The 16,802-nt window shown below is 44.2% G+C and overlaps 1 pseudogene; it reads right to left on the bottom strand.

The window, feature by feature from the left end:
* The window catches only part of LOC144767917 (uncharacterized), a 56,885-nt pseudogene that overhangs the window by 13,542 nt on the left and 26,541 nt on the right, over positions 1 to 16,802 (bottom strand).

Consider the following 16,802-nt stretch of genomic DNA (forward strand, 5'->3'; position numbering starts at 1 on the left):
CCACAAGGATTATAATACCAATTACACTTGTAGTTATCCCTAATTAGAAGCAACGCACCATCCTGTCATCAGTTACCTGTAAAAAGGGAATTTCACCATCCTTCTGTACAACAGCACCTGGCTAAGAAGAACCCACATTCCCTCTCAGAGACAACAGACAAATGAAACTAATGCACATTGCGGTCTCTTTATTACACAATGATAGAATGACAAGGAAAGACATAACTAAACATCACAGTGAGCAATCACCAACAAATACATACATATAAGAGCTGAAAAGTAAAGATGGTTAGACATAAAGAGATAATAAAAACATTCTTAGAACACCTCACCATATTTATCAAGGGGCCTATCTCTCTGGTTCGATCAGGATTCTCTGTTATCACCAGCACCTGATGTTACCCATGGCCTCTCCATCTGAACAAACTGGCAACTCCCATCTGCAACTGGCCCTTCCATCTTAATGAACTCGCTCCATGACACTCCTCCAACAACTGGCCTCTCCAACGTGTAACTGGCAACTGGCAGAGGACTAATGGCTAAAATGACTGGTGGCAAAATGATACCCTGCCCTCTAACTCTATTGCTAATATAGAATGCAGGTTTTCTAGAGAAGCTTCCAGCAAGCGCCCAGCCCTCCTTCAGATTCCTGCACCACTCCCTGTGCCAAAGACACACCCCCAGCCTGCCGGCCGGACATTCCTCCGATAAGAACCGGTCCTGTCTGGTTGACTGCTAGCGAACAACACATGAAACTAAAACATTGCCTTTCACCTGAAGGGGCCCAGCAAAATGGTGTCAGAAAAGAACATGGCATCTCTCAAGCATAGGCCTCTAGGCCCGAAAAAGAGAAAAGACCATAGAAAGAAGGCATAAGATCATGCCAAAGCCAATAGGCACTAAGCAAGATAAAGTCATAAACATAAAGAGAACTCCAGGCCTACACATCCCTGTGTTGTGTGATGATGTGAACTGCAAAGCATGTCAAAGGCAATAGTCAGTGCTATCTAGAGGTGACTATACTGAGCTACAATGTGCTGAGATGGCGGTGGGCAACGGTCATAAGCGGATCCAAGCACCATCCACCGAAATATCGGTCACTACACGTATTTCAAAAAGTTCTTTGCCGGTCCAGGAGGACAGTAGATTACTACTCCTGCCATAGATTGCTGGGCCGAGAATGTCAGGAGAAAACCCAGACTCTCAGCCCCCTCTATTTCCGTATTTACTAAGGGAATACAGGAAAAGGAATACTTGTATACTATGGCTAACCCGCCGCGTCTCCCCTTGGGGCGGTACTTCCTCAAAATCTGATAGCCCTGGGGGATCGCATTAGCAATATTAGGATTGGACGCATCCATTAGCCAGGTTTCCGTGAGAAACAAAAAAATCGGAGGAGGATTCGGCTAAAAAATCATAAAATTCAAATTAATGTTTTTTTAAGGAGCGAACATTCAGTAAAGAGGCCCTCAGGAAGTTACATGAAGCGTCTGTTCTGATGTTAGGGGCAGTCATGTCCATTTTAACTTTGCACTCTCTGAGAGAAGGGCAGACTGTCCTGTTACAGTCTTTGCACCTCAGGGAAAGATTGTTCCCCAACATATCTAAGTGAGGTCTGCAAACAGAGCGCTGGTCAAAGTGTAGTAGGCAGTGCCTGCCATATGTGATTACCTTGGACGGCTCCAGAACAGAACCAGCAGCAACCCCGGCCCCTGCCCGCCCCCCTCGAGGACGCTGACGGGCGCAGACGGGCTTGCCTTAGGCGCGTCCGATGCGCACTCGCACAGTGTCCAGTTTTGAAGGGGCCAGCGTTGAACCACTAGACCGCACCGTCGTGAGTAAAATGGCGGAAAGCGGTCGAAGAGCGTAAAAGATATCAGGGTTCGATTCCCCCTCCCTCAGCCAAAATTCCCAAAGAAAAATTCCCAGGACAGCACGTGTTAAAACAACATTAAAATGATAAAAACAATTTCAGTAAAGTGCAGCATGTTCAATTAGCAGCAAAGTGAAGAAAGTGGCAGGCAAGGCTCGAGTTACGGGGTCGGCACGCTCGCGCAGCGTCCAGTTTTGAAGGGGCCAGCGTTGAACCACTAGACTGTGCCTTCTGCTAAGAAGATGCACCACGCAGATCACAAAGTGCACATAATGTAAATAGGTCAGTGGGTTACTGCTTTGGTCAGAGAGATCCATTTGTTACTTGAAGTTAATAAGTTAAAATCCTAACATAGAACATTGAGCTATTAACTGTCATGTAAGAGCTGCAGGCAAACTCCAAGGTATAAATTAGAGCCTTATGTTTTTTTCCCCCGGACTTTGATTATCCAAATGTTGCAAAAAAAGGATCATTTGGGTAGAAATCAATTCTGATTATTAAAAAGATCTCCCAATCATGGTATTACATTTTAAATTCTGAGTTTGTGCTTCTCCATACCAATCACTATTAAACTATGCTGCCTACTAGTATGTTTGTTATGTGTCTCCTACACCTTGTATTCCTTTGTCTTATGTAACATTTTCTATATAGTGATTTACACACGTGTGATTGATTGTCTCTGTGTAATATGTGTGATGTAAAGTGCTCTGACAACCTACACTGGTATTAGTGGTGCTGTACATTTTCTGATACTTTATTATTTTGACATTTTTACACATGCTAGCAGTCTCTACAAAGACTTTTCCTTATTAGAATCAGTGGAACAGACAACTGAACAGGGTGAAATGTGACCAGTCAACCTTTGCAAAGGGCCCTCCACTTCAAAGCAGCACAAGTCACATTTTTTAGTAACTTATAAGAATATTTTGCTATGTATGCTTGAACTGCTCTTGTGGAAAAAGGGAGGAGAAGTGCTGATGACAGAGAAGCCATGGCTGAGAGACAAATGGCTCACGATTCCACTTTTAAGGATATTTGGGAGATTCTGTGATTGGAAATGTCTTCATCTTTGTGAATGTATTTTAATGTCAATAACTCATATTAAACCTTAAATAAACTTGTGTATCCATTGGTTACATTAAATAACGTAATAAGTTGTAACCTGTTAGTGAAATGGGAAATAAATATTAAAAACTGGGATATTTTGCTGTTTCTGCTACACCTCTGACTGCGCCCACTGACCCAATCCACAGGTTCTTCCCGCCCTCTGATTCTCCGCCCACATTTCCCCTACTTTTTTTCTCCCACTTCAACCACTGCTGCAGCCTGTGCTTGGCTACTTGTCTGTTATATGTACATACATCTTTATGGTAATAATATGTGTTACTCTTTGTACTTTGGGAGTTGGCTCTTGGTTACATCCTGTACATATGTATTCATAGATTTATTATAATGCACTCACTGCAGCCTGTGTTGGGTTTCCTTCCTCCTCATTCATTTTCACGTTCCCATAGTTTACTGCAGGTTCATAGATTAATCTACGGCTGCCACCACGGGTCGCACCTGAAATAGGAGAACACATTATATCACACCTGATTTTTCACTGCTTTATATTTTGAAATGGGACTTTGAATAGACTCTTACCATTCGCTTTCTTTGCGCGTCTCTCATAGAAGAGAACCACACCAGGGACAGCGACAACAGCACCGAGGAGCATCCCTGAAGCCACCGCCAGGGTGACCCACCAGCTAGAACAGGAGGCATCTGAAGCAGAAGGAGCCCCTGAAGAAGAGAGTCAACCTGTGAGTGTCAGGCTCATCCGACTCTTGGCAGGTGCAGGTAGAACGTAGAAAAAAAGAAGAACAAAAGGAGTAGAGAGACAAAGGTCTACAAGAGTCTTCAAACACACCAGTACTTTGGATTAAAGGTTCTGAGCTGGTTATCGTCACTCCTCAACAGAGTATATAATTTGTCAAATTGTGATTGTTGAAATAGTTTTAGGATTTGCATTATTATGGAAAATTATTCTGAATAATGAATTTAATAATGGGTCCAATCTTGCAATAATAACCTCACATGAACACACTTGAAACTAGTTTAATATAATGTATAGCAGTGTGTTTATTAATGTACTTTGTTTGCCACTTTTTGATGAAATGTCCATTTTGTTTAATATGGATGTTGTTTTTTGCTCACTCCTGTTACTTGCTCCCTCCCAACCCGTTCTATATGTGTATCTTTCCTAATGCAGCTTTGCACATGAAGACTACATTATGCCATTGAAATTTCCTAAAAAAGCATGAATTGTGAATACACTTCCCAGTGTTTCTAACATTGCAAGTGACCAAGGTCCTTCCACTGAAATACCATTACTGGGCTCTTCCGCTGGTGCATAGTCCATTGCCCATTACTGGGCTTAGCTTTCTTCTACTGGTGCATAGTCCATTGCCCATTACTGGGCTTAGCTCTCTTCCATTGTTGCATAGTCCATTGTCCATTTACTGGGCTTATTGGTCTTCCACTGGTGCATAATCCACTGTCCATTACTGGGCGTACCGCTCTTCCACTGGTGCATAGTCCATTGCCCATTACTGGGCTTAGCTCTCTTCCGTTGTTGCATAGTCCATTGTCTATTACTGGGCTTAGTGGTCTTCCACTGGTGCATAATCCACTGTCCATTACTGGGCTTACCGCTCTTCCACTGGTGCATAGTCCATTGTCCATTACTGGCCGTAGCTCTCTTCTACTGGTGCATAGTCCATTGCCCATTACTGGGCTTACCGCTCTTCTGCTGGTGCATAGTCCATTGTCCATTACTGGGCTTACCGCTCTTCCGCTAGTGCATAGTCCATTGTCCATTAGTGGGCTTAGCTCTCTTCCGTTGTTGCATAGTCCATTGTCCATTACTGGACTCAGCGCTCTTCCACTGGTGCATAGTTCATTGTCCATTACTGGGCTTAGAGTTCTTTCACTGGTGCATAGTCCATTGTCCATTACTGGGCTTAGCACTCTTTCACTGGTGAATAGTCCATTGTCCATTACTGGGCTTAGAGCTCTTTCACTGGTGCATAGTCCATTGTTCATTACTGGGCTCAGCGCTCTACCACTGGTGCATAGTTCATTGTCCATTACTGGGTTTAGTACTCTTCCACTGGTGCATAGTCCATTGTCTATTACTGGGCGTATTGCTCTTCCACTGGTGCATAGTCCATTGACCATTACTGGGCTTAGAGCCCTTTCACTGGTGAATAGTCCATTGTCCATTACTGGGCTCAGCGCTCTTCCACTGGTGCATAGTCCATTGTCCATTACAGAGCTTAGCTCTCTTCCACTGGTGCATACTCCATTGTCTAATTACTGGGTGAAGTGTTCTTTCACTGGTGCATAGTCCATTGACCATTACTGGGCTTAGCGTTCTTCCACTGGTGCATAGTTCATTGTTCATTAGTGGGCTCAGGGCTCTTCCACCGGTAGATAGTCCATGCCCATTACTGGGCTTAGGGCTATTAATGCTTGGCACTTTAAGTTAACAAACCCCCGTCAAATGATACAACAACGACAGTTCTGCAGTTCGGACCTTGAGGATAAGCAAACAGTACCTTAATCCACAGCACTTACTCCTCGGCGGGCAGCTGGTGAGAGTGTAGTGAGAGAGGGGCAGTGACATAATTATCAGGGGGATGGCCCAGCCCAGCCTCTTCCGGGCTCTGATGCCACAGGCATGCCCGCTTGCGTCCCACGCTGCGGGAGAGCTGCTCGGTATTTAAAGGGCCTCCTGACCCAGGTGAGCATCGTTGGAGGCAGGCAGAAGAGCCGCAGGGTGCACTGGGACCAGTAGTCCTGGTCCCCCGTTGAAACATGGCAATAGGGGAGAGGGAGTAGGTACCTTAGGAGCAGTGGTAGTAGAAATGTTCTTGGCATTTGGACAATCAACATCCCTTGTCCAATGGTTCTTTACTTTACATAAATAACACCATGTTTTTTTTATTTATTTTGGGACTCAACCCGAGATGCAGGTTTTTGGGGCCCTTCTGAAGATTCCGATTTAGCTTTACACTTGTCCCCACCTTTATTCTGTGGTTTAGAAGAATCTTGCTTCTTCTGGTCACCTCCATTACCATGGCTTTTCTGCTTGACCCTGGGGTGGACCCATTTGTCTGCCTTCTTTTTCAGTTCTTGGGGAGAGGTCAGATCAGAGTCCACCAGGTATTGCTGCAGTAGTTGGTTCTGACAGTTATTAAGGATATGCTCAGTCATTATCAAATTGTACAATCCTTCATAGTCCTTTACCTTGCTTCCATGAAGCCAGCCTTCCAGAGCCTTAATAGCACTGTCTACAAAGTCTACCCAGTCCTGGGTGTGTGCTTCTGGGTTTCTCTGAACGGAGTCCTGTACGGTTCAGTGGTTAATCCAACCCCATCTATGAGAGCACTCTTCAGTACTGAGTAATTGTCAGCATCTTCTTCTTTAACAGCAAGGTGCATATCTCTACCTTTGTTAGCAAAGGAGAGCCACATGATTGCTGCCCACTGCTCTTGAGGGAGCCTCTGAACCTTGCAGTCCATCACCAAAGCAGTGATCCATGTATGGATATCATCCCCTTCCTGGTAAGGAGGAACTATCCTGCTCAGGTTCCTATTGTCAAAAGAACTTTCTCTGAATCTAGGGACACTGTTGCTGCCGCCATGGGACTCTAGTCCCAATTTCTTCCTAGTCTTCTGTTCTTCCTGGGACTCTTTTTCAAGGGACAACTGCTCCTGTCTGAGCCTGGCTTTCTCAAGTTTGAGCATTTGGTATTCCCTTTCCAAAGAATTGTCCTACTAGATATCGAGGTCCCTATGGAAGTGCCTGAAGCATTGGATTCAATAGAGGAGGAGCTAGACCTCCTTGGTCTGTTCTGAACCCTCCCAGGGGGAACAAAGGGAATGTCCTATTTGCTTTCTGCACTATGCACCTATTCCCTGAGGGGTCAGAGGTTAGCAGGTTGGGCTCATTAGATTCCACTTGCCCATACTCTGAATTGAGGTCACTAGAGGACCCAACGGTGCTCGCTCTTCAAGAGTATCTCCACCCACATGAGCCTGTTCATCTGCCTCTCCTTGATTTTTGTCATCCTGGTGCAGCAGTTCAAAGAGCAGCTTCATGGTGGGGTTGCAACCTGTTTTTATCTTCCTAAGGCTACACAGGGTCCTTTGCTTCTGGAACTTTTGACCACTGTACTTAGTAGACTTGGGTACACTGGTCTCCCAACTAAAGACATGGCTGTGGGTGTAGTGAGGTGTTGCACCTACTTACCCACGTGGAATCTAAACTCCCTGAGGTTGGAGAAAGGGTTGTGCCAGACTCTTAAGTACTCAACTCTAAGTTCAGTAGAACTTACTAATTCTAAGCTGTATTATATGTGCTTAATATTAGTGATTGTTTTTCAATTAATCCACACCAAGATTAGCTGGTAAAACAATGCAGTCTTGAATCTCAATCGCTGCAGACTGATATAGGAAGCTGGCTTACTATATGGTGCTCACTTCCGGAAGCACTAATCCTTACTACCCTTATGGTGATTTTAGTGGTCTTAGACAACCTTAAAAAGCTCTTTAAACAGTAGTTGTGGAGAACAGCCTCCAGGCTTAGTCCAGAAGGAGTGTAGAGCAGCTTGTTTTACCAGAAAGCAATCTTACTTTTATGGATTAAATGAAAAAGAACCACACAATGGATTTATAAAAATAGATATTTCTTATAAGATACTCACTAACACATACAAACATCTCTATCTCAGAGAATTAAACAATGCACACAATACTTTGCAAATAAAACAGGTAAGTAGCACGAATACACAGTGGTCGCCAGGTGGAGACCAATCCATGTACTAAAATAGTGGGATGCGAACCTTGACTCAAGTCATGACTATACCCAGAAGATGAAGAAGTGCTGGGGACCCAAGGTAAGTAACCAGGAACCCCACAGAGGTTGGTGCAGTGTGGGGACATGCCTGCATGCTCAATTCAAGTAAATGTCGGTTGCAATTTTAAAGAAGGACCTTTCACAGCGGGCCATGTAGAATCCCAATGGAAGACAAAACGTTGAGGAGCCACCCAACCCATGGATACCCTAGGAACCAGGACACCTACATCTGGGAAGACGGGTGCATAGGTGCGAAGTGGAGTCGAAACCGCCGTCAAACTCGGTGGAGGACTTCAGGAAGATGCCCCTGGAAAAGAAGGGGAAAGTGTCAGGTGGAAGCCAAAGGTGGATTCATGATGAGAAGTACCTGCAAGCAGAGGAGACAGAGTTCCTGCCACTCAGAAGTGACCAGGAGGCATGGATGATGAATGCCCACCGATATCGGGTGTTGCAGGAGAGTTGACAGTGACCTTGGAGCTGCAGCTGTGTGGACCAGGCAATGCTGTGGAAGACCAGGAGCTGTTCACAAGCTGACCCACATCAGATGTCGAGAGTTGAGGGGTCGGTGTCAGTCTGGAACACCAACAAGCCATGGCAACTGCAAACAACATGGCAAGCAAAATATGGTGCAGTGTCGGGATCAGCAAGGTCCAAGAGACTCACAACAAGCCGGGGAGTCAGAGTAGGCTCGGAGCAATCAGGGGATCCCACTGGAGTCAAAGAAGACCCTCAAGAGGACCCACAGGACGGAGGCACTGGAGTCACAAGAAGAACTCAAGCAGTTTGACAAAGACTCAGGTCCACAGTGCAAGAGATGTGGTGAGGAGGAATATCTTGGTCACAGAAGATAATTGAGTTTGAGGCTACATGGAGCCCAAAGATCTCTGAGGAAGAGAGCCAATAAGCATTTGCAATGACAAGTTAATGTGGTGCACATTGGTTCTTTTCCTGCGGTTCCAACGAGGGATACTGGCCTCAAACTCAGTGAGAAGACAGTGCAGGCCTTGACGGAGTTGAAGAACCACCACCTGTGTTGCTGAGCCTTTCTGAGTCCCAGGATCAGCAGACTGGTCAGATTTGTTGCGGTGCCTGCAGATGCAGGAAAGTGACTCCTTCACTTCAAGGAAGATTCCTTCAGGTGTCTTGGATGTCCACAGGCCTTGGGAGGAACCTGTTTGAAGCACAGGCACATACTTTGCAGCAGAGACCAGGAACAGCATTAGTCTTCCCCGTTGCAGTCTTGGTGCCAAGAGTAAAGTTTGGGGATGTCCAGAGTGCCCAGACAGTCAAAGCAGAAGTAGTGTCAGATCTGGATCTTGTCCCACAACAAGTCTAGGGACTCACCCACGGGTAAACCCTTAAGTACCCTAAGGAAAGGGTCAGGACGATTCAGGTGTCCCTCCCAGAGGAGGGGCTGGACTGTTTGGAGGGTACTCCCATGTCCTTTGTCAAGTTTCACGCCAGAGTGGGAGTGAACTTGAGTATGCAAGGAGGGCATCAAGTGTGCTCTTCAAGCAGTCTCTGTGGTGCTGGTATGTATCCCCACCCTGCCCCAACACACTAAATCCAATCTGGGTGGTGTTCACACCTCCATGTGACAGGATATATATTGTTTTGCCTTCCCCTGCTCAAGCTTGGCTCAGCAGCACAAGGGCAGAAACATGTCTCTGGTTGTTGTCTGGTTCTGGAAGACTGGTACCGGGATCATTGAGGGCCTCACAGAGGAGCTTTATAGTACCTAAATTCATAAATCCCACATGTTCACGGTGTGGGAGGTATGATTCCAACATGTTTGATACCAAACATGACAGGGTTCATTACAGCCAGTTTAGAGATGGTAATTGGTAATGACGCTTGGCCAATCTATATATCATAATGGCTGATGCACTTACAACCCGGGAAAATGGACTACGAAATTTGTAGCGGTGTCCCGCTCATGCAGGCACACCCTCACTCTTAGAACCGAGCACACTACCTGCAGGATTAAAAGGACTGCTTTAGGGGTGACTTATAGGTTTTAAGTGCAGTGACCTTAGATTTAGAGAAGCCTATATCTACCATAAGTGGTGCTTGCTAGGGGGGCAAGGTCAGACAGCAAAGGGGTTGATTGCTCTGAATTTGAGTATAATTTTCTGCCGGAGATGCTGTTGGTTTCCTTTGTGATTATATCAATTATAATGAGATGACTTTCCTTTTCTACCAAGGACTCTGTCCTTTCCACTTATAATGCAGCTGTTCATTTGGGACTTAGAATAATTGAATGTCTGACTATGTATTATGCGTTTGAGACTTCACAGCATATGTTGCATTACTCTGTACCCCTTGATTTTGAGATTAGGTAATAAAACCCTTTAACTAATTCGGATCTAGAACTCAGCTACTGAATGTTGCCAGTTAATTATTTATACTCATCTAAACTAATGTTAGGTCTGATAATGAGGATGAGGTTCTTTTTGACAGATTGATAGATTGAGGATTGAAGCGGAACCGCTAAAGGTAACATTTGGGGTGGTCTGAGTTTCAGAGTGCCTACATTTTGGGGTTTGGGGTGCTGCTCCCCATACTAACAGGTCCATCTCAGTGCTTGTAAGTCACCAAATGAGACATGAAATTCATGCTTCACCCCTGACAATCACCTATAATCTGCAACACACAACCCTTGTTACACAAGAAATTCACACCAAACTTCACTCTGACCTACCTCTCTCTGGAATAGAGACGATCATCGGGGTGGAGGTCCGGATGTTATTTCCACCAGCTTCAGGCGCTACAAATAAATCAGAAATTGAATCTTTGAATCCTTTGACCACTTAATCATGAAGTGCATCACCAGGTCCTCTAATTTCTTATCCTTGGAAGCAATTTCCCTGCTCCACAAAAACCATTCCTCCTTTCCATCAGTCATTTTTGGCCCAACTAAAGGTTCTAGCCTCTATCCAACCTAACATTTCTGATTAACATCTGCAACAGGTGTGTCAATGGCATACTGCAAACCTTCTTCAACAAGTAATCATATAGAAGGAGTCTTTAAAGTTCAGGCATATGGTTTGTCACACAAGGGGGTCACAATGGGTCCCATCACCAATCATCTACTGTGCGAGCACCAGCTTCCGCAAGAAGGTGTCATTATCTGCTCATCTGGGAAATTAATGTTTTTTTTAAAAAAACATACTTCTTCATCCACTTGTTCAAATTGCCTCAACTGTAAACTTTCATCATAAGAGAACTTGTCCTGGATTGTTGCCAAGTGACCATAGGTATGAAATTATTGCCCTTCTCCTTAGAACAATCTCAATGACAGACTAGAGTTTGTCCTAATAAGCCAACCTCTGTTGAGAAAATCCATGTATCTAAATGTCTATTTTCATGTTATCTATCAGATTCTGACTCTTTTGTCAACTTGTTTTGGCAAGAAATAATAAATAAAGACTATGCTTGTGCTTGGAGATCCTAGTTAACGGAGAGCCTAAACACTTTTAAGTTCCCGTCTTTGGAACACTTGGATAGAAGCAACTTTGTTTTAAGGCAGATGTTAAATCAATCAACTATTTTTTTATCGTTTTTATTGGATAAGGTGGCGATTGCAAAAAAAAGCATGCTTGGTTGGTTATTTAATGGTATAATAAAACCAAGCCTCAACCCTATTTATCTTTCCAGTTAAAACCGGTTTTAAGGGATAGATATCTTATGTTAAGATTTGGTCGCTATCCAACAAAGGATGGGACTCCGAGATGGGTATAACATTGGTAAACACAAAATTGCAGATCATGTGGTTGTGTCAATGAAACGCTATTGCATATTGTATGTATTTGCTCTACATTGCGACAAGAGAGACAAACACTGTTAAAACTTATTTGTAAGGAAATAGGAGTGATAAAGTACCGCCAAGCATTACATTGTGCCTCTGAGGGCATACCACCCCTTTAACAACCCATTTTGTTAAGTTCATCCTTATAGCTGAGAAGAAACTGACCCAGGCTGATGTTTTGCCTGTGTTACAGGAATATTAAATGGTTTTATAAATAACTTTGTTGTTGTATTAGTATTGCTATTGCACCGGTGTTAGATGGGTGTCAGTTAAGGTAAAACCTTACTGTTTGTAATTAGTAAAGCTCATTACAACTAGATATTAAAGCTGGCCGATCTACCCAAAATTAGTCAAAAATTATAATCTTAAATTGCTCATTTAAAAAAAAAATTGTAAGAAGGCAAGTACGTAGACATTTGAAACCTTTTAATCATATTTATTTGAATTTAGCAACGAGTCCTCCTATGGATAGTTTCAGACATTTGTTCTGAAACATAGATTTCCTTGCATAAGATCCTAATAAAACGCTGTTGAATTTTGAGTAGAGACGCAGAGGCACTTTATAGATTAAGTTATTATTTATAATGATTAAATATGATATGTGTCCGTATCAAGTACAGCTTGTTCGAAGGGATTGCACAAAGGCATTTTAATTACTTGGCTGGGCAAGGCGGATAAGATTGAAGGTATGGAACCTTTTATTATTATTATATAGAGTCATTACATAATTAAATGAAATTAAATGAACAACATATTACTTTTATGACGTTAGTGTGATGTCAGTGCTGCAGTACGGCATGTCATCGCTGAATTATCTTAAAATTTGTAATGCATCTGTTCCAAAACTCTTTTTGACGACTCTGTCTTAAGAAACCTGATGCTTTCATTCTCCATGATTGTAAAGATTTTTATTAATTGGTCAATAAAGACTTACAAACTTGACTGATCCACAGAATGCTTACCATATTCACAATTGTGGTTTCAGGAATATTTTTCTCTGATTTTAAAATCTCACTCTACCATGTAATGCTCTCTTCAGATTCCCAGAAATCCTCCAGCGAATCCTCCTCTTGTCAGTCAGCCCAGGACTCCCTCCTCTCTGGCAGATGACCACCACAAGGCATCAGACAATGCACTTGAATATCTAACAATCAAGTATTGAAGAGAACCAAACTGACACATGTGACCTTATCTCTGATAATTTCCTGAATCAGTCCCTTCCACCCCTCATCAATGACCTGAGAGTAGCCAACGTTGTGGAGAGACAGTCACTCTCCACTTTAATCTAGTGTATTTGATATCATTATTCAGAAAGAAATTCATCAATTGTTGCAAACTTTTTAATTTAAAAAGGTTGATATTATATCTTAAACTTTGAGACATTATTACAGTGGGGTAATTAAACTTTGTCAAGAAGTCGCTTATATCAAACAGTCAAAACACATTACTACATTACATTTGCCTTTTAATTGCCCACTCTTAGCATTGATACTCCAAATTTTCAATCCAATTCTAAATTATCTTTGTAAACATATGGTGAAGGAATATGTGGTGTATGTAATTATGCAACACATTTCTACCCAAGAGCAATGCTGTTTCTATATTTTCATTTAACAAACTGATAGAGTCACTTTTCTTTTTTGAGTTTTGGAAGGTCACTGAAATACAGCTATGGTTTTAAACCCCTTTATGAGCTTAGTGGGAAGTTATATATTTAAGTGCATTAGAGGTGATGTTAAATGGCCGTCAAACTCTAAACAATGTGTTAACTGATTAATTTAACCAATTAAGATCAAGCCTTATTCGGGACAAAAAATAGTCAAGTAACTTTCTAATAAAGATAATTCATTATGTTCATGCTGCAGTTTATTTATAGAAAGATGATGTGATATTTGACTGGTGGGCGGATAAATAGTGTGAAGGAGTGTTTTATTTAACCAGACATGAAGGAGAAAGGGCCTCCAAGCAATTTTATTTATTTATTTATTTAAGGATTTATAGAGCGCCTGGTGACCCGAGGGCATCCCCGCGCTATAAAACTGTAAGTTGGCTAAGAGGGGAGAGAGGAGGAGCGGAACTCTTTATTTGGGGAAAAGCAGCGTTTTAAGATGTTTGCGAAAGCGAAGGTAGCAGGGTTCCAATCGCAGGCTGCGGGGAAGCAAGTTCCAACGAGAGGCTGCCTGTACAGAGAAGCGACGGCCTCCGGTACGTGCCCTCCTAAACTTAGGAACATTCGCCAGTCGTTCACGGTCCGATCGAAGGGACCTCAAGGCCTTGTACGGGGTAACCATTTCTCCCAGGATGGAAGGGCCTTGTCCATTTAGGAGCCTGTGAGCAATGCACATGGCCTTGAACTCGATCCTCCCTCGTACTGGCAACCAATGGAGTGCTTTCAGGGCCGGTCTTCCGGAAGATCTGGAAGGGAGACCAAGCAACATCCGAGCGGCTGCATTTTGTGTTCGTTGCAGCTTACCCAGGGTAGATTCAGGGGCTCCTAGATAGACAGCATTACTGTAATCCAGTCGGGCAAGAACTAGTCCTTGAATCAGTAATTTCCTGGAAAGTGGGGGGAGTAGGGGAAGAATCTTGCGGACTGACCGCATGAGTCCAAAGCAGGTACCGTCTGTTTTAGTAGCCTGGGTTTTCATGGTTAGGTCTGGTTCAAGCCAGACCCCCAGACTCTTAAGTTCTTTCCTGGGGGTGGGCACCTCACCCAAGGAGTCGGGCCAAACAGATGGTGGGATAGTTGTCCATTTCTTGCCCATCAGCATGACCTCTGTTTTGGAACCATTGAGCTTGAGCGAGGATTCGCACATCCAGAGATGGATTTTCTGGAGGCAGTGCAAAAGATTGTCTGGGCGCTGGTCTAACTGTGACAGTGAGACGACCAATTGCGTGTCGTCCGCGTAGCTCACAATCTTAATTTCAAAGGGGGCAACTACATCTTCTAAAGGGGCCATATAGGCATTAAAAAGGGTAGGGCTCAATGAAGAGCCCTGGGGAACCCCATTTATCAAAGGAAGAGAGTCAGACCGGGAGCAGCCATCCCAGACCTGAAAGGAGCGGCCCGAGAGAAAAGACTCTAACCAGGCCAGCGCTGTGCCCCCGAGTCCCGCCCTAGCCAGCCGATGGAGCAGGACACGGTGGTCCACCGTATCAAAGGCTGCACTAAGGTCCAGGAGGATCACTGCCACTGATCCCCCCGAATCCAAAATGCACCTTGCCTCCTCGATGACAGCGAGGAGGGCGGTGTCCGTGCCCTGGCCAGGGCGAAACCCCGTTTGGGACTGACGCAGCAGATTGTTTGATTCTAGAAACTGGGACAGCTGCGCGTTGACCAGTTTTTCGGCAATTTTGCTGATGCCAGGAAGGAGCGAAATTGGTCTGTAATTGGCTAAGTCGGAAGGGTCAAGTTGTTTTTTTTTTAGCAGGGCTTTGACTACCGCTCCCTTCCAGCTGGGAGGGACCATGCCTTGAGACAGAGAGGCATTGATCAGCTCCGTAATTGGAGGAACGATCACTGGGGCGACTGCTTTGAGAAATCTCATGGGTGCGGAATCTAGGGGGGAGCCACTTTTCATTTTGGCCAGGGTCTTTCCGACTTCATCCAATGGAACTGCTCTAAAGGCATTAAGAGACGGGCCAGGGGTGTTTACTGAGCTGGTGACAGGTGCGATCGTGTCCCAGCACGTTAGCTGACTAGGCTGTGGAAGAGAGTCCAGGATGGTGGTGATTTTGGAGTCAAAGAATTTAGCTAGTTCTTTACTCCTGTCTGGGGATATACTGGACAGTGATGGAGGTTCAGGGATCTTTAGAAGTTCTTTTACTATGAGATAAGATTCTCTCGCGGAATTGGTGGCATTTTTTATTCTGTCGTCATAGTAGGAGGCTTTAGAGGTTTTCAGGGCAGCTTTGTATGCTCTGACCGTCCTCCGGTATGCATCTTTATTGGAATGAAGCCAGTCCTTCCTCCATAATCGCTCAGCTTTTTTACAATCTTTGCGGAGAGCTCTAAGTTCTAAGTTGAACCAGGGGGCTGAACCTAGCTTTCCGCTTTTATCTTCGCGGGTTTTCATGGGGATGATAGGATCAAGTGAGTCGGAGATCCACTTCCTAAAGTTACTGTCAGCTATAACCGGGTTCCCGGTAGGATTGGGAATTGATGATTCTAGAGCATTGGCCCAGTCCTTGATAGGGAGTCTGGACCAAGCCCTGTCTCGGGTATACGTGATAGTGACATGTTTAAACTGAAAGACATTGTCACTCATCAGTCGTGGAACCAGCACTCTCGACTTCTCAAACATGATAGTGAATAACTGTAGCCATATTTTAGAAAGTGCCCCGGGAGCCCAACAGTCATGTTCACCTGCTTTGCACTCCCCGGAGCTCTTTGGTATTACAAAAAGGGGCGCATACGCTTGTACAGCCCTTTCTGTAATACAGATAGCGCTGGCACATATATCGCACTATCACCAGAGGGTGCCCCCACGCAAATGAGAGAATCCCTGTGCATCGGCACCTGTGCCACATTATAGACCTGGGAACAGAGGCAAAGAAGGTGCCAGAAGGAACAATGACAGTGTGCCACCTAAAAGGACTTCCCTGGTCACATTGACTTTTGGCACACATTTGCAACACTTTGGGTTAGTTTCCTGGAAACATCAACCTTGCTTACACAAGTTAACTTGGCACTAAATACGAGGCCTACTCATAAGTTTTGCAAATGTGTTTTGCTATGTTCATCCATATGGCGGGAAAACTATCTGTAGCACATGAACAATGGCAGCCTGGTCACACTCTCAGCCCAAGGCACAGATGCCTTTTTTTATTAAAAAAAGTTCTGTTTCCGGTTATAGTCAGAGGAGACACTTCTTCTGACATCTAGAGGTCTCTACAGGCTGATGTTTTTGCACAGCAGCTGGCTAGCATCTCTGTGAGGGGCGTCCAGCTTGTGACCAAGATTGGGTCCTACATTCTTGCCCACCTGGTAATGGGGTTGGATTATCCAGTAAATAGAATCTTGGCACATACACCCTAGACACATAGGTTAGGGTTCGCATCGTAGGAGTATGCCAGAATGTTATAATATTACATATACCTGCATATATACGTTGTTTCAGTATGATGGTGGAAATTTTTGTATTGTTCACAGTCCTGATACTTCTTATAACTTTCATCTGCTTCTGTCTATTGATCATTGCAGCACTCGTTGCTGCAATA

This window comes from Lissotriton helveticus, chromosome 7 (assembly GCF_964261635.1).
Source record: "Lissotriton helveticus chromosome 7, aLisHel1.1, whole genome shotgun sequence".
Taxonomy (NCBI): Eukaryota; Metazoa; Chordata; class Amphibia; order Caudata; family Salamandridae; genus Lissotriton; species Lissotriton helveticus.